The sequence below is a fragment of the Bos indicus x Bos taurus genome, chromosome 4 (assembly GCF_003369695.1).
Source record: "Bos indicus x Bos taurus breed Angus x Brahman F1 hybrid chromosome 4, Bos_hybrid_MaternalHap_v2.0, whole genome shotgun sequence".
Classification (NCBI taxonomy): domain Eukaryota; kingdom Metazoa; phylum Chordata; class Mammalia; order Artiodactyla; family Bovidae; genus Bos; species Bos indicus x Bos taurus.
Window position 1 is genome coordinate 77,680,545 of NC_040079.1, and position 24,888 is coordinate 77,705,432.

Sequence of the window (24,888 nt, forward strand, 5' to 3'; positions counted from 1 at the left end):
TTTCTATAATTTTTTGAATTTTTATATAACTCAGTTTTTTAGTTAATGGTTTTATTATCTAAAGACTCATAGAATACATTTTACTGACTCCCTAAAGACAAGAATGGCCAGTTCTCTTTTACTTCAAATATTCTTATCAACTCTAGTACTTAAAACAATTACTTGAATTTGCTTTTGGTGATATAAGGATACTAGTATGATATAGAAAATATCTTTTTGTCCTCAGTAAAACTTTCTTTCTGTTCATGTCCTAGATGATTAATGAGAAATCAATAAGTAGCTGTACAATTAGTAGAGAATGTTGATCACAATAAAACATTAAAGTCTAAGAATGAAATACAGTGCCATTATTACCTTTCAGTGGGCAAGGGGGTTAAAAATGCTTGCTTCTTTTTTGCTGTGAAAGAGATTTTGATCATCTATTCAGGCTAGAGACGGTTGATGGTCAGGAATAGTCAGAACCTGACACTGCCTTTAGTGGGCAAGGGAAAATTCACTGGATTGGGAGTGAGGAGAACAGAATTTAATGTTAGACTTTTGACTAAATATCTGTGTAAACTTGGCTATGTAATTTCTAATCAGGGCTTTTTCTTTTTTATAAATTTTAGCATAAGGTAAATAATTAATACTAAAGAATGTGTTTACTAGTTTGTATGGATTATTAGCTTTCATAGTCACTTAGAATTCGTTTACTATTTATGAAACATACTATATTAAGTTATAGTTCAAACATTATTTGACATAAAACAAAACTCATGGGGATATTACAAATGAGTAAACAAAAAATCATTCAGGAAAATACAAGTAACAACTAGAAATCCATAAAAATCATTAACATCCATTTTCTTCTACAAAATTGGGATCACATGCGATACACATTGCTCTTCCTGTTGTAAATGAGTTTCTTTTTAAAAAAAAATCTATACTATTTGCATATTTGCTTGTGATTTCCTCCAGATCCATGTCTTAAGACACAATTTTATAAATAATCTGATTATTGCCAACATGTATTTCCATGTGCTCCATGGGGTCTGCAGTCCACGGGGTAGCAAAGAGTCAGACATAACTGAGCAACTGACCTGGACTGAACTGACTTCCAACTCTAAGTGCTCCCCTGAGCTATAGACTCAAAATCCAATCATCTACTTGACATCTTCACGTGGTTCTTTAATAGACATTTGAAATAAAACATATACAAATAGAAATCTTGTTTCTCCACACAATCTTTACCCCAAAATTTTGTCCTAAATTTTTCTGTTTTAGTACATAGCACATACAATTTTCTAAAACTTAGAATGTATCCTTAATTGATCTCTTTTCTTTACCTTCATGGATGAAAACCATCAACAGATCTGACCTCTATTTCTAGTCATCTCCAGTGATTTTGCACTAGTCCACTATATAAATCACTGTTAGTTCTGCCTCCCACCTGTATTTCTTTAAAGCTTTCCCACAGAATAGAGTATTTTTTAAAAACATAATGTAGATCATATTCCCTCATTCTATTTCAGACTCTCCAGTGCCGTCCCATGGTATTTAGAAGCAATGTCAAATTCCTTACCATAATGTCCTGCTTCATCAGATCCCTTCTTCCCCCTCAAACCCTTTTAATCCTTCCTCTTCTCTAATATTCAAATATGCCATCAAATCAGTTCTGTAATATTTCATTGGAAAGATGGAAAATAGAAAAGAAAAAATTTCTTGCCCTTTGTTTTTACCACAGTACCATCAACAACTTCAGTACCTGCTACACAAAGATAACTCTTGACAATTACGCATTCATTCCTGAAAAAAAGAAATCTGTAGAACATTCTGTTGTGCCATGTTCCTGTATTTTGAGTTGCTCAGTTCTAATGTAAAGCAAGAGAGGATAAAACCAAAGAAAACCAACCCACCAAACAACAAGCATTTTAAAACTATTTAAGCTGTCACCAATATAAAGTATGTATAACATGCAAAAAATGTCTCCTAAATCTACAACTAGCATCTTAAATTGATTTTCATTTTTTACTGAAACAAATATTTGTTGCAAAAATTTTAAGGAATTTGAAAAACTTAAATGAGAAACTATCAAAATATAAATTTATATAGGTAATAAGAATACCACTTATCTCCTACCACTCTCTATTTTAGTCTTTACAACATAGCAGCACCAAAATGCTCACGGTCCTTTAAAAACACCGTGACATCTCACGTTTCTTTACCTGTGTGTTTTGTTACTTGTTCTACCCCAATGTCCCCCAAGTAACTACCTGGGATACCTAGTTTTCAAGGTTTGTCATATTCTGTGTTCTCTGTTCCCTGGTGACCCCACACTCTCTTCCTGAACAAATAATCACTCTCTTCTTATATAGTTGTGTGTGAACACAATTCCATGTAACACATATTTCTATGAAATTTTATTGTATTATTATTTTATAACCATAAAATTTATCCATTATTTTATATTTATTTCCTCCACAAGACTGTCAGTTCCTTGACTTTATGAACTAGGTCAGATCCATCTTTGTATTTTCCTAAATTATCCTAAGTGTCTCAACAGACTAGATGGCTGGGTTGCTGAACTCAACCCTATCTTCTTATTTATTGAAGAGGCATACAGTATACATTTTCGTTTGCTTCAGTTTTCTGGGAACAGATGATAAAATAAAAGACAAAAGACAAATAAAAGAAGTTAAAACTTGGACCATATAAATTTCAATTAGCCAGCTTTCATATTTTCTAATTTACTCTATTTTTTATTTCATGTTCTGCTAAATACAGTTGTTAAACAATTTACCAGTTGGCACAGAATGCCTCAATGCTCCTTTTAAATAAATTCCTATGAAAAGAAGATAAATGAGGATGATGAAACCAATTGATAGCAGAATTTTCTTTTTAACATAAAAAAAAACAGTGCTCTGTGACAACCTAGAAGTGTTGGATGGGGTGGAGGGTGGGATGGGGTGATGGATGGGAGGGACATTCAAGGGGGAAGAGACATATGTATGCTTACGGGTGATTCACCTTGTTGTATGGCAGAAACCAACACAACATTGTAAAGAAATTATCCTCCAATTAGAAATTAAAAAAGAGTTAGATAAATGTTTTTATGTTAACATCTAAGTAATTAATAATAGCGTAACATGCTTACCTAAGTATTAACAAGAGTAATGACTAAATAGAACAGTCATTAGTGAATGTCAAGCATCAATTAGGGTAGGTTATTTTAAATGGGAAATGTCCAGTATGCTAAAGTGCCATGACACATTTCATAACTCTACCTGTCCTGTAGTCATACTTCATTCTACTGCAAGCTCTAACTTCTATTTTTTTCTATCCCTTCATATGGTCCTATTTGGGATGCACCTCTTTTGTATAATAGTGCATAATAAATTACATAGAAATAGTTAGCATTAGATATTCTCCTTCATTCTTATTTCTGTAAAACAGATTTTAATCAGCACCATCTATATTCCACTGCTTCTACTGTGGAATACATCTTTGCTCACATGCAGTGAGTTTGTTTTAGTTGGAAAGTCACTCACTAACTCTGCAAGTAACCATAAAGGTTTTCACCACAGTGTTAAGTATGCTACTGAAAAAAATGGAAAACAGCCCAAATAGTTTATAATGGGGGATGGGTAAGTCAGTTGCATTATATGATGTGAAAGAATACATATTGATGTATTTGTAATCTATTGTTAAGATTACAAAAAATGCAGGATGCAAAATGTCGGGGAGGGGGTGTGACTGAATCTACATTTTGGTATTGGAGAAGACTCTTGAGAGTCTCTTGGACTGCACAGATATCCAACCAGTCCATCCTAAAGGAGATCAGTCCTGAGTGTTCATTGGAAGGACTGATTTTGAAGCTGAAACTCCAATACTTTGGCTACCTGATGAGAAGTACTGACTCATTGGAAAAGACCCTGATGCTGGGAAAGATTGAAGGTGGGAGGAGAAGGGGATGACAGAGGATAAGATGGTTGGATGGCATCACTGACTCAATGGACATGAGTTGAGTCAACTCTGGGAGTTGGTGATAGACAGGGAGGCCTGGCATGCTGCAGTCCATGAGGTCGCAAAGAGTTGGACATGACTGAGCAACTGAACTGAATGGAATTGATCTATCCATCTATGATATAGCTATCATTTACCTTCCATGTATCTATAAAGTTTTAAGATATACACAAGGGTTAACAGTAGCTTTTCTGGATGGTAGATTACAGGCAATTCATCTTTTCTAATCTTCCTTATAGTGTCTTATTTTTCCCTAAGTTTCTGCAGGTAGAGTGAAAGAATATAGTTTATTTTTTTTTAATGACTCAAGTTTTCAGACTGGGTTCATAGGAGAATCCTTGAGGTTATTATCACATTTATATAACAAAAGGAAAGTACCAGAGTGAAAGTACTGGATATATGTATATATGGATACTTTTTCTTTTAGTGTGTTCAGTTTGGACCAACAGTAGTGAATACTTGGAAATAAACATAATACTTGTGCATAGTAAAATTTTCAAACAGAAGAGGCAGTAGTACCTAAACTACTGTAAGGATTGTGCCCCAGCATGGTTTTGATGAAAGAAGGAGTTGCCATGATAGGGTTGGTGAGTGGGGTTGGGGAGTACAACACAGGGCTGTTTTGGGGATCCTCTGTCTCCTTGACTACCACTACTTAAATACAGTAACTGAGGTTGTGACACTTCCTTTGCTTTATTGCTGACGATGTACTTTTCATTCTTTTAAAACTTTTTTGGTTAATTTTGTTAGGTTTGGGAGAAAGTGATTCAACCATGTAGCTTCACTCCAACACATAAACCAAGAAATCCATTAGCATATTTTCCTCGAGTTAAAAAAAATGGTTAAAATGTATACACTTTTCTTGTGTGTGTGTATACATTTTACGGTATGACTACACACACTGCTCATCATCTTGCCACCACACATACCTGCTGCTGCCCAGTCCTTTCTTTTTATTAGCAGTCAAATGTTCATGGAGAAGTATTTTCTGTTCCCTATATGTTCATTCCTTTTTGGAGTTTATCCCCTGAAGAACATAAAGCAGTATTTCTCTGTGTATATTCAGCTACTTCAAAAGCTTTTTTCTGCTCTGACAAGGACCATCACAGAAAACTAAGGGTGATAAAAGTCAAATAGTCCACCAAATGAAAAGAAAGGAAACATGGAAATCTAAACTAAATTTTGTAAGGAAATCATATTTTTGTATGCAAAACAGAACAACTAAAGCTTTCTTGCAGTTCTAACTCATAAGACCCAAAGCACAATGTAAATGTTTTACAAAGAAATTTAATACACTTTAAATACATTTTCTGGACAGATATTCATAAAACATTTCATGGTAATAAGTTATTTCAAACTCTATTTTATTATTCTTCCAATAACTTTGTTTCTGGTTGGATACTTTCTCCTTTCATTCATGACATGAACAAGTCTTTTGTTAGGCAGTTTCATCACCATTTTAAGTGTTTTTACTTGGTTGCTATAGCACCTAAACCAAGGATGTGACTTTTTTGCATTAGGCTCATAAAGAGTTGTACCTCTCTTTCTCTGTGTGTATATATTTACTCAGTTATGTTTATATATATGTACATATGTTAATAACTTTCACCCTGCTCCTTTGGAAGCATGTTCTTTCCTCTGTGTTAGACTATTGCGGTATTCAAGGGAAAAATGTTAGAACAGAATGAAGTAATAAGAGACATTTTCTCTGCATCCTAGTAATTCTTCCCCTCATAAGCCAGTAAACAATGGCAGGAATATAATCTAACATTTTATACTTAGTCATTACTTTTTAATTTTTATAGAACAATGTTCACCCTTAATTAATATTTACTATTATCAATTTGTTAGAAACATCACTGGTAATTAACAAATAAAAGCATGTAATGCCAGCTTGTGTTAGATAGTTTATCATCAATCTTTCTTTTCAATATATTGAAATTTTAATTTGATTCTAAGAAACATGTTAGGGAAAAAGAGATTGACTCTTTCGACTTTGAATCTTGAGCTCTATCTCTATTTTGGTCACTGATTTTTAGATCTGAGGAAAGGACTAAAATGATAATGATAATGACTTTGAGTAATGTGAAGAAAGAAAAAGTAAAATATTCTCTTAGAAAAATTTGGAGTCTATGAGATGAATGGTACGACTTAAAACATTAACTTCAGTGAATATAGTAGCTTTAGCTAATATGCTGATCTGAACAAATGAACAATTACTATGAATTCTACCCTTTAGTCCCTACCACATATTCATTTCCATTTTTTTTTTCTTCTAATAGGGTGTGAATTTGAGAAGGAGAATCATAACTATTAGTATTATTTTTTAAGCATTTGTTCTGTGGTAGGCATTGTTCTAAGAGCTTTAATGTAACTGCTATGCATTTAAACCTTGTAACCAATCCTACTGGAGAAGGAAATGGCAACCCACTCCAGTATTCTTGCCTGGAGAAATCCCACAAACAGAAAAACCTAATGGGCTACAGTCCATGGGGTAGCAAAGAATTGGACATGACTCAGTGACTAAAATAACAACAATCAATAAATCATATGGAGAAGATATTATAGTCATTATTCTCATCTTATTGATGAGGAAACTGAGGCACAGATAAGTATCTTATCTATGGTTCAAAGCAAAGAAGCAGGAGAGCATGAATGCAAACCAGCGTGAGTGGTTACAGACTCTAATCACTTCATCATTGGAATAGTAGAGTTCTTGGGAGGTCATCTGGACCTTTGTTTGAAGCTGACTTCACTTTAACCAACTGTGCTACCTTGAGCAAATTACCCTCGCTATGCTTCAATTTCCTTTCTAAAATAGAACAATAATGCCCATCTCATAGGGTGCGCTGAAAAGTAAATGAAATTTCGGATGTAAAATAGGGAGAATAGTGCTTGGGACATGATAAGCAGTCGATAAATAGTAGTCATTATTTATTATTAGGGTGCTTATTTCCTCTCGTACTATGGCAATTTTTCTCCTGTGAAAATGACAGTATAATTATGGTTTTCAGCAGCTTTGCTATGAACAACATGCATGAATATTAGGCTTCTGATGTGAAAAAAATTGTCTTGTTTTGGTGTCACCACTGAAAAGGTGTATAACTTTTGGCAGAGACTAGAACTGCAATCTGCAACCAATGTAGGAAAAAGAACACTGCTAGTGTGCATGAGCAATGAAGGATGTCTCTACTATAGAAGCTTCTGAAGTTGATCATAAGCTTTAATACACACCTTGAACAAGAGATATTCTGTAATTCCTCTGAGATTTCATGTTACTTTGTGCATGGCCTTATTAAAATGTTTCACATATTACACTGTAAAGACCTCATGTCAATATTTCTAACTGGTGGCTTTATTCCTAGCACCACATATGGCATCGAGCCAGAGATGGGATTCAACAAACACTGGTGACTGCATTTATTACATAACACTGAGAATTAGTCTGAGGGCTTGAGGGACTAATGTTTTCAGTTTTGAGACTAACTCCGCACCCCTGTCTAGCTATGTAACCTTCACTAGTTATTCAGTCTAAGCCTCCGTTTCCTTCTTTGCAAAATAGGAATAATTAAAAGATCGCTGTAGGACTGTTGTGAGCATTAATGAAAGTGATACATGTACAATGTTTGGTATTATGTATTACACATGGTGAATGCTCCATACATGCTTCCCCCCTCCCAATTATAATAAATGTGAATGAGTAGTAAAAAGCATCTACGTTTTATCACTGTATTGCAAGATACTGCTCTATGAAATATTTGGATACAAAATATTCAGTTCATTGAACACGCCTTCTTGCACATTGCTTGCCATTATAAAGACTGAAATAGCATCCTAATATAAAGTATATTTATAATAAATCTGATGAGACCAATAGTACATCATATCAAATTTTAAGCACATGCACGTGTACAATGTTTAAGGGCTTTACCTATGCTATGTCATTTAGCATTTGTAATGTGTAATATTATATAACTAATAGTACTTTCTAGATGATTTTTTAGATATTCTTGATAAAGGAGGATGAGGTCTGTGTTCATGGAAAATGTAAGTAAAGAAATATATATACAACAAAGAACTTTACCAATAGTATTTTCTTTTGAAATTTTAATTCTGACACTATGATAAGAAATGTATTAAATGAGTTAATATTTGTATGATACTTAGAACAGTGCCTGGCACACTGTGTTTAATACTTATTATTAAGTTTGTCAAAAATGACTTCTAGTTAAAAAGCATAGATAGCTAATGTTTTTTTCTCTTAAGTTAAGATTTTTCACTTTATAAAAAATGACCACAAACAAAACAAATAAAAGTAGGCTTTTTTCTTACAGGAAACAAATGATAAAAAGAATATAAAACAATCTAATCATTTAATGAAACAGTTACTGGTTCTGCCAAGAGCTCACCTAAATGATCCCATTAGCTTCTGAAAACCTTATATTTGGCATTTAGTTTTCCTTTTATTTCACAGAATTTAGAATTTTAAAATAGATAATGAAATCTCTTTCAATGAATATCAAGAATTGTTACAAAGTGACCCCTATGCTCTTGATTGATTGCAGTCTGTATACTGTCAGCATTCTTTCTTCACTGCAAATTTTAAATTTGGTTATAAAAAGCAAAGATACATGTTTACCTTTTAAGATGCCTCAGGGAAAAAGAATGACAAATGAACGAGACATAGATTGAAGTCTTTAGTGTTTATTTTTAGAATGCTTTATATTTCAGTGCCTTCACATTGGCAAAGCTTAATTCAAGATAATTTCACATTTTTCCTTGTGTTCAGTTTATGAGGATCTAAATAATGTTACCTTCACAGGCTACTCAAACACTAGAAATCTTGGAATTTTTAGCTGCGGGGCTTCTAACTCTAAAAGCATTTAGCCCCTGAATTTATATTTTTCATTGTCTACACATTCCTATACAAGACTGATGAGACTGATGGAGATTTGCTGCTGTTGTTTTTGTTGCTTAGTCACTAAGTTCTGTTAGATTCTTTGCAATCCCATGGACTGTAGCCCACCAGGCTCCTCTGTCCATGGGATTCTCCAAGCAAGAATACCGGAGTAGATTGCCATTTTCTTCTCCAGGGCATCTTCCTGACTCAGGGATCAAACCCACTTCTCCTGCGTTGGCAGGCAGATTCTCACCCTGGAGCCACTAGGGAAGCCCTGATGGTGACTTGAGGGTTTGTATATACCACATACAACTATTTGTCTTATTTTACATTCACAACACTCACAACGATTTTTAAAAAAGAATCAGTAGTGCCTGTATAATCAAAAGTGGTTTCCCCCATCTGCTTCTGCATTCTCCTCTCCTGGGCTTCCCAGTGTTAATGGCAGCATCCCTTTTGCCAGAGACAAAACTCAAAAGCTAAACCAACATATTCACAGGACCTATTTTGAACTCACATTTGGTCCATTTCCATCCTATCCTCATCCCCTGGTGACTCAGACAGTAAAGAATCTGCCTGCAATGTGGGAGACCTGGGTTCAGTTCCTGGGGTGGCAAGATACCCTGGAAGACGGCATGGCAACCCTCTCCAGTATTCGTGCCTGGAGAATCCCCATGAACCGAGGAGCCTGGTAGGTTACAGTCCATAGGCTCTCAAAGAGTCAGACACGACTAAGTGACTAAGCACAGCACATCCTCATCATGGTGATGATATGGTGGGAGGGGAGAGTGGGGCAGGGGAGGGGGCGGAGGTGGGGAGGGTGTGTTGTCTTCATAAGTCACTACCTTAATCCGGCAGAGCTGGGCTTCTCTGATAATACATACATCTCATCTATGTAATAAACAGGCTTAGTCAATGAAGTAAGAGAAAATTATACCTGAGGGAGAAAAGCTGATCACTGGAGAGAAAAAAAAAAAGACAATATTTTATGTAAAACTGATGTTACAGTAAAGTCAGTTTTCCATTTACCATCACTGAAGTTTCTAATGACCCAGACATATAAACAATAACCTCTCCTGTCCTCCCCTACTAATACACACACACACACACAGACAGATAGATACACATTCACTCAGAAACCCAGCATCCTCAATGCTGTTTCCACGGTAACCATTGTAAAATAAAAAATGGGGCTTTTAGAGAACCTCTTGGTTGGCAAGTCAAATGAGGAGAGAAGCTGTTATCAGCAAGAATAACAAAAGACAGCTGATCCTACAGCTGATGTTTAGAGCTGCCTAAACAAGTCTAGATGACCCCAAAACAACCTCCACCATGCTGCAGAGAGAGGTCATTTCCTACTGTCAAATTATTCGAAATTTTACTTGGCTGAAATTAACGTGTGTCAACAAGCATCCTCTCATTAAAATACCTGAAAAATTCTGAACACAGTACAAAATTAATAGCCATTCACACACATAACTGTGTGAATTATTTCAAAAGCAGTGCAGACACTGCTTTTCTTCTAAGAGACACTTGACAAAGAAGGCTCACTTGTAGAGATCTGAGCTTTGACTGAGTGGGATGTAATGGGAGGCATGGGGCCTGACATTATCCTGGAGCTAAAAGTTCCCCAGTGAGTGGTGAGGTGTGGAGAGTGCTGTGAGGAATCTGGGAAGAAGAGGGGCACGACACACATTTGCAGGTAGATGTGTTTCCTCATGGGCTTCCCAGGTGGTGCTAGTGATAAAGAAATCACCTCCAACGTAGGAAACAGCAGAGACTCCGGGAAGATGTCCTGGGGAAGGGCATGGCAACCCTCTCCAGTATTCTTGCCTGGAGAATACCATGGACAGAGGAGCCTGGTGGGCTATGGTCCATAATGTTGTATGAGGTGTTTCCTCATAGAAAGATTCATGCAGAATGATTAGTTTTGGATTGTAAAAACCTGATGAAGATAAATATTAGACTTTAATTAAACATTTAAAATTAATATCATATCAATAGTCTTCTTAAAATTGTATTAATAGATTGTAGAAACAGACTTGAAACCAGAGCCACCTGGTAGCTCACCAAGATTATGAAGCTAAGGATCCACTATGAATTAAAACAAATCATTTAAAATTTTCTATCTTAAGCATATCAAACATTTTCTTAGCTATTGTCATATCACCTTCTAAAAGAAAAAAGTATTTGAAAATTATTTTTATTAGATATGAATTCTGACAAACCAAAATTAATTTAATAAATTTTCCTTGGTTTTTAAGATGGTGAAGGTAATGAAGTGAAGAAAGGGGTGCTTTCCCTCATTCTCCTTTCAGTCTGAGAATTAAATATATACAGCCACAGCATATGCCTAAATTATTAAAGCATTGTGTGCTCAGTCGTTCCATCATGTCACACTCTTTGCACCCTGTGGACTGTAGCCTACCAGTCTCCTCTGTCCATGGGATTTCCCAGACAAGAACACTGGAGTGGGTTGCCATTTCCTTCTTTCTCCAGGGATCTTCCCAACCCAGTGATCAAACCTGCATCTCCTGCATTGTCAGGCAGCTTCTTTACTAGCTGCTAAGCTCAAATTATAAAATGACTTCTTTTTAATCATGAATAATTTCTATAATTTCTCATAGAACAGAGTAGGTTTAACTTATTTTTAAATTAGAAAATAATTTCTATGTATTATCCTTTATAAAAAATGTGAATTGTTAACAAGTGTTACACCACCTATACCTGGGGAGGGCTGACATTTATGAAGCACATGCTATTTGCCAAGCCTTGTGCTACGCAATTTCACTTACTACTCACAGCACATCTACGTAACACATGTGTGGCAGGAAACTAGGGGCAGAGAGGGGTTTGTAGTGGATAATACATTGGTGCTGCCATTGCTATCAATTTACATCAAGGGCTATTTGAGGTAGGAACTAAATGTCTTAATTTTTACTGTTACTTGAGTGAAATTGATAATTGATTTCAATGAATAGCTGTGATGAGGAAGGTCATGTTAATAATGGTCATGTAAAAAATATGAAGACATACTCAGATTAGAGATTTCATCACAGACTTTCAAAGTTCTTTAAAATTTACTATCCCCTTAGCAGTGAGAGCTAGAAAGAAATGAGGAAACTAGTAACAGAAGGGAAAAAGAAAAAACATTAAGTATCCTGCATGTGGTGAAGAAAAGTATTTTAAAACCCTTCAAGATTAATTTATAGTTCATTAAAAGATGTCATATTATTTTGAAATTAAATAATTATTCTAAATGGAGAAGAGACAGCAACTCATTAAGATCAATTCTCCTGAAACTCATAAGTTTATATTATTTAGAACATATAATCTTCATTAATGATGTCACCTGATCTATGAATGCACACACATATCACTATAAAAATAATAATATACATCTGAACAATTTGCTTCTAAGGTTGCCTCCCAGAGGAAAGCCTAGTACCTCATCATCGAGTTACTCAAGCTTCTCAGGTTGAGTCATTAACCTGCTGGATTAAATGGATCCTGGACCATGAAATGCATGCCATGTCATCCTTCATTTGCTCCTCATGGAATCTCTGCCTGATATGCTTTGATAGAAGATGAAAATAAAAACACTCTATATGTAGGTTTGGTGTCCTATTTTCAGCTCCTATGTAAGCAGTATATAAACAGTGGTCCCTCTGTCCCTTTCTAAGACTTGGTACTTGCTTAAAGGGCAAATCTGAAATAAACTGCAGTTCTATGCCAAGTCCTAAAGCCCCACGGTAACATCAGGTTGGGAAAATTAAGTTGATGACATGTATAAGATTAAATTACAGCAAATTTTGTAATACTCTTCTGTGGTGGGCCAGAAGCTATTTTAGAAACTCATGCATTGAGTATATGCATTGGTATATACCTATATACTACATGGCATCTATGATCATGAATAATTAATCTAGAAAATTATTGATAATACTGTCAAACTCAAATGTAAAAATAATTGGGAAAAATAAACAGCATAATAAAATATCATTCATTGGGTTATACTGACAGCAGACAATACACCTACTCAGAATTAATCAACAAGGAAGGCAATTCGAAGAAAAAGCACTGAGTTGAATTCAAATTTCCAAAGTGTTTTTACATCTTTAAAATAGGGACAGATACAATCAATCCCCAGGTTTTTTTCCAAGTGACCCTTCTTGCTGTCTGTCCAATAACATGGGAAATAAAACCCACAGGAGATCAGAACAGTGTGGCTAGGTGTTCTAAGAGACTTTGTAGAGAGAATGATAGCCTTGTGTTGCGTTCTGAAGCATAGATACTTGCATAGGTGGATTGTGGATACAGGACAGCAAATAAGGTGTTAAGGGTGAGTTTGACATGTAAGGAACCAAGTTTTTTAGTACTAAAAAGCATGTTTTTTAGGTAGGCACAGTCATACAGTGGAAGGCTTGAATTCAAGCCTAATCATATGATTTTTGTTTTTTTCTCTAGAAATAATGATGAGTCATTGAAAGTTTAAGGCACGGTGTTGTATAAATAGATATTTTATGAAGCTTAATTTTGTAGCCCTTTTAGAATGAATCAAATTATGCAAGACAAGGATAAGATTCCAGGCATAAAATGGCTAAGGTCTGGAGGGGTATTAGCAGTGAAAATACAAAGGACGGATTACTTCAAGGGAAAAAAAATCCATTTGGCAGTATGTGATAAACATAAAAACACTAATAGTTCCATGTCAAGTGCATTTTTCCCCAATGTTCAAAATTAAGAACAGTATCTATGCTAAAGCTCTATATGCAGGTCAGGAAGCAACAGTTAGAACTGGACATGGAACAACAGATTGGTTCCAAATAGAAAAGGAGTATGTCAAGGCTGTATATTGTCACCCTAATTATTTAACTTCTATGCAGAGCACATCATAAGAAGTGCTGGGCTGGAAGAAGCACAAGCTGGAATCAAGATTGCCAGGAGAAATATCAATAACTTCAGATAGGCAGATGACACCACCCTTATGGCAGAAAGTGAAGAAGAACTAAAGAGCCTCTTGATGAAAGTGAAAGAGGAGAGTGAAAAAGTTGGCTTAAAGCTCAACATTCAGAAAATGAATATCATGGCATCTAGTCCCATCACTTCATGGCAAATAGATAGGGAAACAGTGGAAACAGTGGCTGACTTTATTTTTGGGGGCTCCAAAATCACTGCAGATGGTAATTGCAGCCATGAAATTAAAAGATGCTTACTCCTTTGAAAGAAAGCTATGACCAACCTAGATAGCATATTCAAAAGCAGAGACATTACTTTGCTAACAAAGGTCCACCTAGTCAAGGCTATGGTTTTTCCAGTGGTCATGTATGGATGTGAGAGTTGGACTGTGAAGAAAGCTGAGCACCGAAGAATTGATGCTTTTGAACTGTGGTGTTGGAGAAAACTCTCAAGAGTCCCTTGGACTGAAAGGAGATCCAACCAGTCCATCCTAAAGGAGATCAGGCCTGGGTATTTATTGGAAGGACTGATGTTGAAGCTAAAACTCCAGTACTTTGGCTACCTCATGCGAAGAGTTGACTCATTGGAAAAGACTCTGATGCTGGGAGGGATTGGGGGCAGGAGGAGAAGGGGATGACAGAGGAAGAGATGGCTGGATGGCATCACCGTCTTGATGGACATGAGTTTGAGTGAACTCCAGGAGTTGGTGATGGACAGGGAGGCCTGGCGTGCTGTGATTCATGGGGTCGCAAAGAGTCGGACACTACTGTGTGACTGAACTGAACTGAACTGAAAGCTCTATTAATGAGAATAGGACAACTATTAAATATAAAATAGCCCGCCCACTTTTTAAAAGAGTGTAATATGAAACTGTGGATGAATTGAAGCTATCAAGTACAACATGCAAAAAACATGCAGTAAAACAGTTTACTTGAAGACATGCAAACCAAACAAATTAATATCCAAGGAAAAGACATAGTTCTTTTGTAACCTCATACTGAATAGCAAGGTACACAATGGCATGAATTTATTGAACTATTTATTATCTAAAAAATATTTTGGTAGCAAATGTCAACATTACTGAAATCCGGAATTTAACAATTTGAAAACAATAATATATTTAAAAGGTCAGAATGGTGTTCAAATGAAGCAGTATTTTGCTAAAGTATTTATAAACTCTGAAGAGGTAAAAATAGAGAATCACTGAGTCATACACTTGGAAAGGTCAAGGATGATAAATTATATTATATTACAGGAGATTTTATTAAGCTATCTAGCTTAATCTTATCTTTCAATGCAATAATTCACTAAGGGCTCTCCTAGTGACTCAGTGGTAAAGAATCCGCCTGCCAATGCAGGAGACATGGGTTTGATCCCTGGTTCAGGAAGATCCCATATGCTGCAGGGCAACTAAGCCTGTAGACCACAACTATTGAGCCTGTGCTCTAGAGCCCTGGAGCTGCAACTGCTGAGCCCACGTACCACAACTACTGAAGCCTGTGTGCGTAGAGTTCATGCTGTGCAATGAGAGAAACTACCACAATGAGAAGACTGCACACCACAACTAGAGAGTAGCCGCTGCTCACCACATCTAGGAAAAAGCCCATGCAGCAATGAAGACCCAGCACAGCCAAAAAATAAAGATATGAAAAATATGAAAAATGTTTTATTTTAAATCATTCCTGACAGATGGTCATAGAGATTCTGCATAATGAAAACCAGTCTCTTACACTGGACAGTTCTAATAATTAGGTCCATTTAATTTTCTCCCCAAACTGTCTCCCTCAGTATCTGTGTAACAGTCCATTCTGGTGCTGGGGAAAATGTAAAACAAGATTATTCTTCCTAATACATGATAGACCTTCCATATTCTAAATTTATCTTTACTCAGGATTTTGTTAGAGAAAACATTTACGTCCAATTCTTTATTATAAAGGAAAATATTTTACTATAATTCTTCCCATGAGAAAGCACAACCAAAAGTGAGGCAGAATGTATGTCTACACTTTATACGTTTCATGTATATTATTTAATTTTCCATCAAAACAGATGGTAGATCCTGGTTTTCATTTTTAAATGGATTTTTAAAGTACTGTTATAAGTTCATTATCAATCTTAGGAATTTATTTGAATGCTTTATTTTTTCTTTGATTTCTTTAGTTACTCAAGCTTAATTTCCAACTTTTCAACCAATTAATATTTCATTGATTATATACACATGATTATATACACTGTGTAACTCTAGGGAGGAAACATTTAGTGACCACCAATAATACTCTAGGGACATTTTATATGTTGTTTCATTCAACCCTCTTAAAATTCTAATGAGGTAGATACTATGATATAAATTTTACAGACAAGGAATTTGAGTCTGCAAAGGTTAAACAATTTATCATAGATGTTCACAGTAATATGATTATCATAGTAATAAGTGGTAGCTCTGATAGGCTCAGAATCTCTGTTCTTTCTGTTACAGCAGATGCATATGATAATGGCATCTACCTCATAGGGTTGTTAGGAGAATTAAACAAGCTGTTCATCCCTGGTGCTAGTGCTTGACCGTCTTAAGAAAGCACCTGCTTAGCTCTGCTTAGTAAAGGTCTTCTTCCTAGTGAAATCTACTTAGCACAGACCATGATCCTAGGGAGTGGGCTATCTAATTCTTTAGAAAGTGTTATCAGTAAACATTTTTTTTTTTCACCTGCACAGTATCCTGGGATTGTAATACTGGAAGTCTCGGGCATGCTCTGCCAGGAATAGGTCCTATGGTAGGATCTTGGACTAAGAATCCTAAAAGGTCTAGCCTCATCTCTACACCAAAGCCTCCTTCCACCAGTTCAAGCTTTGCCCTGACACCTCAGCCAAAATGGAAATATAAGCACACAACATCACTGCTTAAAATCTCCCCATCTGATTTGGAACACAATCTGAGTTTCTTAGCGTGGAACAAAAAGTACTAATCTGGTCTTCGCCCACTCTTTCTGTTTCTTCATTCTCTCACCTTGCTACTGTAATAGCAAATTGTGAGTACCTCATGTGGTTTCACACTTCTGTCAGCTACTTCAAAATATTCCACATAGGAACTATCAATCCCACTCTGAGATATTTATCTAAGAGAAATGATCTCTAGAGAAATTAAGACAACATAGATCCACACAAAAACATGTACAGAAATGTTTACAGTGCTTTATCCATAATCTCCAAGACTTGAAACAACCAAAATAGCTAACTGGGGAATGAATCAATAAGCAGAGTAAATCCATGCCATGGAATACGTAGCAACAAAAGGGGATGAGCTACAGATGCATGCAACCACATGAATGACTCTCAAGTGTGTTATGCAGAATGAAAGAAGATAGATCTAAAAGACTATATACTACATTGCCTTATTTATATGGTATTCTAGAAAAGGCAAAATTATAGGGATAAAACTGGTCAGTGTTCACTAGAGACTGAGGTAGGGGTAAGGATTTGGCTATAATAGGGCAAAAGGGAAATTTATGAGTTACGAAAGGTTCTAGATTTTAACTGTGGTGATAGTTAAATAACTATCATTCACAGAACTGAATGTCTAAAAGGAATGTTCTGTAACTTGTACCTTAATAGACCTAACACTTAAAAATCACATATCTTTCAATTTTGTCCAACTCTTCATTTGCTTTTTGAATAATCTTTTTCATTTTTGGACAACTCTTGCCCGTCCTTTAAATCTGAGCCTTAAGTATACCTTCCCTTAAAGAAATTATCCCTGAACTCCCACACTAGGCAATCTGGGTTTTTCTATTCCCTGTGCATGTATCTGTCTCTTTAGATGTATAATAATACAATACCAGTGTCTGATACTGCAATGTCAGCTGCTTAATGGAAAAAAAAAAGTCTTATTCATCTTTACATCCCCAGGGATTCAATCCAATATAAGAACTCAACAAATGCTTTTTACTCTAACTAAAATTACGTTTGGAAATTTGCTGCTTCTAAAATAATTGTGGAAACTATAGAATGTACTTGATTTAACTCAAGTCTATCTGACTCTTGCATAAAGTTTGCTTGCATACTATAAATAGCATAATAAACTTACTACATTTTTTCTTCTTATAATACAATCCTTTAAAACATTTACACAGATATAATTATAGGGCTGTTTTAGTCTGGTTTATTTTGCAAATCTTTGCTGGCAAAATATCTGTTAGATGTATGCTAAATACAGTAGAATAAAACATCTCTGAAGTTGTAAAATATATTATTTACAGCAGCTAGTGTTTTAATAGTTCTTTTTCTTTTATTATATTTTGAGCAACTTTTTAATCTCAATTTATGCAAATGTGTGCATATAAAATGATAATGCTCTCTGGACCAAGGCAACTGATAACTCTCATTGGTCAATGGCACATTCAGAGGATGAGGATAATCCATGCAAATTAAACTGCTCAACTGAGCCTGTTTTGTAACATTCCAAATTGCTTACTCTATCTTCTTTCCTGAGACACAAAACAAATTTTATGGCCTGATTGTAATGCAGTGCTGTTGGGAAAATAGTTATTATGAGATAATTATATCCCAACAGAATCTGAGGCACTTGTCTGCTCTTGGTATAGAATGTCACCTGAGGGGTGAGATTTCCATAACCACTTTTATTCTAGCAGATCTGTTATTCTGATTCACAACCTGTTCTGTTTTCAGGCATTAAGTTTATGAAATGATGTCTATCAATCAAAATAAAAATTAACAAAGTTGGAAATTCAAGTTGAACTAAGATTATGGCTTTAATGCCTAAAACTTATATTAATTCTCAGGTAAAAAAAATGAAAGAATATATTTCTGTCAATAGAGTTCATAGAGCGAGAAGACGAGACAGATCCTGCAATGATTATACCATCATGACAGTCACAATCTCAAATTACAACATCATCAGTCCCTTCATTATAGAGTGGTAGATAGGGACCAGAGCTATTGCAGCACTGAAAGGGAATATTTAGGCACTCTAATGCCCATTGCATGTAAATGATGTAAGCAACATATTTGATTTCCCCAAATGTATAATTTCACCTAGTAATAATGATCACTGAGAATTATAAAACCCATAACAAAGAGTATGAAAAATGATTCATCATGAAAACTACCAAGAGATATAAAGCTTTGGAATAAAAATGAACTTTAAAATAAAATAAAAATAAACATTGAAAGAAAATAGGTTGAGCCGTTTTGTTCACTGGGTTTAGATCCTTTCCTTTTTCCTCCCTCCCTCACTTCCTTCCTTCCTTCCTGTTTCAGTGGTCAAGGGTCAATGATGAAGTCATAGACAATCTCCTTTATCTCAAATATACTCCCAGCTAATAGTATTATAGAGAAATTCCATTTTAGTTTTAAAACAGATATAGTAACACATACTTTTCTAAAAATTTATCCAAGTCTTACATGATAACACTGCTTTGGAATCTCATTACAAATAAATCAAATAATTAGTAAATATTTAATTTATAAGTGACCATTAATTAAAAAGTTAAGTGAAATTAATTAATGAAAGTTAATTCTTTCATAATGCCTATTTTAAGTCTCAAACAGTATTAGGAATGTTCTTTCATCTCTGAAAGGGCTGTGAGGAAATGAAATTCTACTAAAGAAAGTAAAAATTTTGAAAAACATTTATTTTTGCACTTAAAATGGCCAATATATAATCAGTTGGTTAAGTATCCAATTTCAGAGTTCAAATGCAAGTTGCTACTAAAAATAGTTAGCAATAAATAGTATGAGTGTTCTTTCATGCAACTGTAAATTGCTGTCTATTATCAATAAGCTGTTATGGATAAAACCTCCAAAAAGTGGAATGGGTCATAAACAAAAAATAAATGCATACAAAGTGGTCGGTTCTGCATGACTCATCTGAGGATGAAGAATGATACCCCTCCCCCATAATGTGATTTCACCATGTATTGTGTTGTCCTGCTCTCAATATATTTCATGGCAGCAACATCTAATGGTGCAATGAAAATGCAAACATTTAATTCTTTCTGCCAAGTACTCGTGGCAATAAATTACACCACACATAAAACAAAGCTTGGCAAGCAATTTGCTATGTAGCTAGTAATATTCTATTTTTGTTATTATATACTCTCTATTGTCCTTATTTTTAGCTCATTCTTTAGCACATGATATTTTACTTCAGTGATGAAAATATGAATACAATATGATGTATCTTCTTTGTTTGATGTATATACCTGTTTTTATTTTTTGTAAGAACAAACATATAATTGCAAGCTACATCTGACATACAGCTCTTAACTACTAGCTCACAGATTACAAGTAAATTAGATAAGAGATTTGGATCTTTTTATTTCTGATAGAAAATTAAAAAATCAAATCCAAATTATTTAGCAGTGCCTCTAAAAAAAAATTCAAAACTCTGTAGCTAGATAATAATTTTCTTCTTGACTTCTCTCCCCTTATTCTTCCTATCATCTTTCCCAGTCTAATACTCTAGACCCTGTTACAAAATGCTGTTTCACTCCCTGTGATACAATTATATCATGTGTGTGCTAAATCGCTTCAGTTGTGTCTGATTCTGTGTGGCCTGTCCGTGGCAAGGATACTCCAGTGTTCTTCTCTAGGCAAGAATACTGGAGTGGGTTGCCATGCCCTCCTCCAGGGGACCTTCCCCATCCAGGGATCGAACCAGTGTCTCATGTTTACTTCATTGGCAGGCGGGTTATTTGCCACTAACACCACCTGGAAAGCTCCAACTATATCATATGTTAGGGACTCAGGACCACTGAAGTAAACAAAAATTTGTGCTTAATGTGGCCAAGGTAAATCTGTACCAGTTGCAGCCTCTTCATAGAAATGTTAGGAAATACATTGCTGGGATTATCTTGTTTTAGGAAAAATAAGGAAAAGAGAATCACCATCAAGGATGTTTATCTAGTATAAGTAACATTTTAAGAACAAACAATTTACTCTGCATTCATCAATAACTGTCAATGTGCAAAAGAATGTTTCATGTGCTGAACTGATTTGACTTAGTTTCTTTCAGGACAAAAGTTACTTGGGGACCCATTAGTGGTTACATCAAGGTCTGAGAAGATTCATTCCTACCTCCTTATCATTCTATATCTGAGCAGAAAGAAAGAATCCCAGATCTTCAGTTCAGTTCAGTTCAGTCCAGTCACTCAGTTGTGTCCAACTCTGCGACCCCATGAATTGCAGCATGCCAGGCCTCCCTGTCCATCACCAGCTCCCAGAGTTCACCCAAACTCATGTCCATCGAGTCAGTGATGCCATCCAGCCATCTCATCCTTTGTCGTCCCCTTCTCCTCCTGCCCACAATCCCTCCCAGCATGAGAGTCTTTTCCAATGAGTCAGCTCTTCACGTGAGGTGGCCAAAGTATTGGAGTTTCAGCTTGAGCATCATTCCTTCCAAAGAACACCCAGGACTGATCTCCTTTAGAATGGATTGGTTGGATCTCCTTTCACTCCTTGCAGTGAAATCACATGTCCTCTAGACCTTGCAGGGTCTAGACTCTCAAGAATCTTCTCCAACACTACAGTTCAAAAGCATCAATTCTTCGGCGCTCAGCTTTCTTCACAGTCCAACTTTCACATCCATACTGGAAAAACCATAGCCTTGACTAGACAGACCTTTGTTGGCAAAGTAATCCCAGATCTTCACAGGACCTTAAATCAGACTGACATTTGTAAGAGGTTGAGGGACAACAGATAGGTGCCATTGTTTCCTTCTGTGTCCACGTCACACTAGAAAATAGACTTCTGTTTAAAAGTCTTGGCAATTAATTCTGTTTATTTTCCACGTGGCTTAAAAAACTAGATGAGCTGTTTCTATTAATATTTTTCGTGAGCATTGTTACAGATCTGAGACAAGGTTTTTCAGGGAGTATACAACTATGATTTTTTTTTGAGCCAAACATAAAACTTGCATCCTAGATTAGTACTAAACAAAGGAAATGTAAAAAGCAGAAAAATTATTTACTGTTTGTGTGGCTTATCCATAGTTTTCTTCAAAAATGTTTCTGGCATGGTATCTCACTATCTTCAAAGTCAAGGAATTTGCCTTACTTCTCTCCCCTTAGCTATCTATAAAAGACCATACCATATATGCTCCTAAGAAAGTAAAAGAATAAAATAGAGTGATTAACAGTGAAAAATAAAGAGTATATCGTTTTGATTCACTATCTTTCCCCTAACCTCCAAGGGGTCGGCACAGAAAAGGAAAAACTGAGTTAAAAACACTTTTAGATTTTGAGTCCCCACGTGTGTGTGCCTAATCTCAGCTGGTCTGCCCAAGACCACCTGAGTGCCAGTCCTAGTCCCTGTGTGGCCCCACTTCTGCTCCAACAAGATGAAAGAAGCTATCGTGAACCAGAGGAAACTTGCCAAATTGCAAGCATGACAGTGCATTGTTGGGAAAGGAACTGCTCACAGAAAGAAGAAGGTGGTTCTTACAAATGCCACAGAAAATAACAAAAAGCTTCAGTTCTCTTTAAAGACGTTAGGGGTAAACAACACCTCATTTGTAGAAATGAGTATGTTCACCAATCAAGGAACAGTGAGCCATACTAACAATCTGAAAGTTCAGGCATCTCTGGCAGCAAACACTTTCACCATTATAGGACATACTGAGACAAAGCAGCTGACAGAAATGCTACCCAGGATCTTAAATAAACTTGTCACAGACAGTCTGACTAAGAGACTGACTTAGACTTAAGGAGACTGACTGAAGCTATCCCCCAAAAAATCCGTGGATGGAAAAGTACCACTTGCCACTGGAGAAGATGATGATGATAAAGTTCTAGATCTCGACAAGAATTTTGACAAGGCTTCCAAGAATGAAGCAAACTGAATTGAGTCAATTTCTGAAGAAGATAAATCTTGAAGTTATTAGGAGCTGCTATTTTATATTATGGGCTTCCCTGGTGGCTCAGAGGCTAACGCGTCTGCCTCCAATGTGGGTAAACCTGGGTTCAATCCCTGGGTTGGGAAGATCCCCTGGAGCAGGAAATGGCAACCCACTCCAGTATTCTTGCCTGAAGAATTCCATGGACGGGGAGCTTGGTAGGCTACAGTCCACAAGGTCGCAAAGAGTTGGACATGACTGAGTGACTTCACTTTCACTTTCACTATTTATTATGACTGCTTTTTAACATTTTGCTTATGGATCTGATAAAATGTAGGTCTTTAATATTTTTAAGCCCAAGCCCCTGGACACTGCAGGTTTCTTCAGTTTTTGCTTATATACAATTCATTCTTTGCAGCCAATTAAGCTAAAGAAGTTTGGGGCAAAGGTCTGAAACAAAGATTAATAAATTCTTTGCCTAGTTAAAAAAATGTTTTTTTAGATTGGCATCAGTGCTGATCCAGAAAAAAACTGGACCCTTTCTCATATTAGTTACTTTTCCAAAACTTAAAATAATAAGCATAGAAGAAAACTATAATTTAAAAGTTATTTCTATCATTGCAAATTTCTGTTATCAAGAGGGTCATTCATATGAATCAGTGTTTAATATAATTGACCAAGTATCAGATTCTGGGCTCCAGTTGCAGAGAGAGTTAACTGAATTTTTAAATATGCCTGTCTGCAGTTCTTGATGTGACTTTTCCCATAATTTCTTTGGTTTAAGAAATTTTATTTGAAAGTTATTCTGAGTCATTGTTCTAGTCCCTAAAACACTTAAAGTTGGTACTTTGTCCATTTTGTTCATTACTGTATTTTCAGATTCTCAGTACAAGGCACATAACTGATATTTGATAAACAGTTTTTTTAAAGGAGGATGATAGGCATGTTGTAAATCAACCAAGTAAAAGAATGCTTTCTCAGTGAATTGAAACTGAACCACTGGAGATTTCGAACCTGTATAATTTTTTATCTTAGAAGGAAAGATTACTCATTTGTTCTCATTTGCCATCAGGATCCCTCCCCTTTGCTACTCTCCCATTGACATAAGCTCATACTTTAAGGCCTAGATAAAATTATTTCTTTCTTTAAGTCATTCTAGTCCCTTCAGCTAAAAAAGTGCTACTCTGTATTCTCATGGAACTTTCTGTTCACCATAGTAAAATAGTATTAATAATGCCTAACGTTTACATAGACTTCATTATGTCAGGTGCTATTCTAATGCCCTTAGCCTCACAACAATCCTCTGAGGTAGGTACTGATTAGTGACAGAGCTGGGATTTGAATGTGGGAAGTCTGACTCTTTAGTCTCTTACTACAGTGTAAGATGTAATGTAAAGACATTACACTCACTACAGTGTAATGACAGTATTATACCCTCTTTATAATTTAGTAATTCATCCTACACTGCCCTATGGCACTTGTTAGACTCCTGTAATATTATTTAACCCTTCATAGTGATTATAACTCCTGTAATATTATTAATTTATGAGTTAGTACATTAGATTATAATCTTCTAGAAGGAGAATATTACTAATCCTTTGTGTAGCCCTCACAGTAGCTACCAAGTCATATAGATTACATTAATTTATATTAACCAAATTAACTAATCACATTAAGTCACATAAATGAAAGAAGTAATTGATCCACTGATTAGTGGTTCTTAAAAGTCAGTGTGCATCAGATTTCCTTTGAGGTTGTTTAAAACACAGATGGCCGGGACCCATCCTGCAAATTTCTAATCCTGTAATTTTGACATGGAACCTTAATTTTGTATTTCTAATAAGTTCTTAAACAATGACAACATTGATGGTTTAAGAATTATTCTTTGAGAAATAAATCTCTAGAATATTTTCAATTAGTACATTTTTCTGAATATTTAGATGGCTATACAGCAGAAATTAACACAACAATATAAATCAATTATATTTCCACAAAATAATTATTTAGGTGAAACAAAATATGATGTACACTTAAAATACAGAAAGACACACAGCCCAAATTATAGAGATATAGGAATCTGTATGGTCTAAGGAGTCAATTTCATGGGTATGATAATTTAAAAGTGGGGTTCTAATGAACTAAAAATAATTGCTGAACTTATAAATAAATTTGAATAAAATGC

General features: G+C 35.5%; 1 protein-coding gene and 1 pseudogene across 11 annotated transcripts in view; one reads left to right on the top strand and one right to left on the bottom strand.

The window, feature by feature from the left end:
• MAGI2 (membrane associated guanylate kinase, WW and PDZ domain containing 2) overlaps window positions 1-24,888 on the bottom strand; it is a 1,464,809-nt gene that overhangs the window by 1,206,666 nt on the left and 233,255 nt on the right. The window lies entirely within an intron of this gene.
• Window positions 22,052-22,779, top strand: LOC113891579 (annotated as a pseudogene).